The 805-nt window shown below is 40.6% G+C and overlaps 1 pseudogene; it reads left to right on the top strand.

Annotated features, from left to right (window-relative positions):
* Nucleotides 1-365: 365 nt before the first annotated feature.
* Nucleotides 366-511, top strand: LOC129085794 (uncharacterized; annotated as a pseudogene).
* The last annotated feature ends 294 nt before the right edge of the window (nucleotides 512-805 follow it).

The raw sequence follows: 805 nt of genomic DNA, 5'->3' as shown, positions 1-805 counted from the left end.
AATAGGTTAAGAGTAACTAAAGGGTATAAACTTCCACTTATAAAATAAATAAGTTCTGGAGATGTAATATACAGCATGGTGACTACAAATTTTTACAACGCAAAACAACCACCTCCAAGCAACATAGTAAGACAATTAAGAATGAAAATAATTAGCCTTGGTTGGTGTGGCTCAGTGGATTGAGCACTGGCCTGGGAACAAGAAGATTGCCTGTCCCTTCCTGGTCAGGGCACACGTCTCAGTTGCCGGGCAGGTCCCTGGTTGTGGGTGTGTGAGAGGCAACCGATCGATGTTTCTCCTGCACATCAAAGTTTCTCTCCCTCTCTGTCTCCCTCCCCCTCCTTCTCTCTAAAAATAAATAAAATCTACTTACCTGGCAGAGGAAATACCATGATCACGAAAGTGGTTTTCCCAGGGCAAGGCTTATCTATTGCACTCCCGGATGTGCTAACCCCTGCGATTTCTCCAAATGTGGGTAACTCGACTGCATAATCCGTGGTAGTGGTGGACGAATAAATAAATAAATATATACATACATACATACATACATAAATATTTTTGAAAAATTACAGTTGTCTTAAAGATAATATACGAGTAAGATTAGTGTGTAAAATGCACTAGAGTTGTCTTTTTTAAAGTATGTTTTATTGATTATGTTATTACAGCTGCCCCATATATTCTCCCTTTGGCCCCCTGTGCCCGTTACCCTCCTTCTCTCCAGCAATCCCCCACTTTAGTTCATGTCCATGGATCATGCATGTAAGTTCTTTGGCTTCTCCATTTCTTATACTATTCTTAACACTCC

This window comes from Pteronotus mesoamericanus, unplaced genomic scaffold (assembly GCF_021234165.1).
Source record: "Pteronotus mesoamericanus isolate MK-2021 breed Mesoamerican mustached bat unplaced genomic scaffold, CSHL_Meso_final scaffold_31, whole genome shotgun sequence".
In the NCBI taxonomy this organism is placed as follows: Eukaryota; Metazoa; Chordata; class Mammalia; order Chiroptera; family Mormoopidae; genus Pteronotus; species Pteronotus mesoamericanus.
The sequence above is the reverse complement of the archived record's forward strand: the minus strand, read 5'-3'. Positions and strand labels throughout refer to the sequence as shown.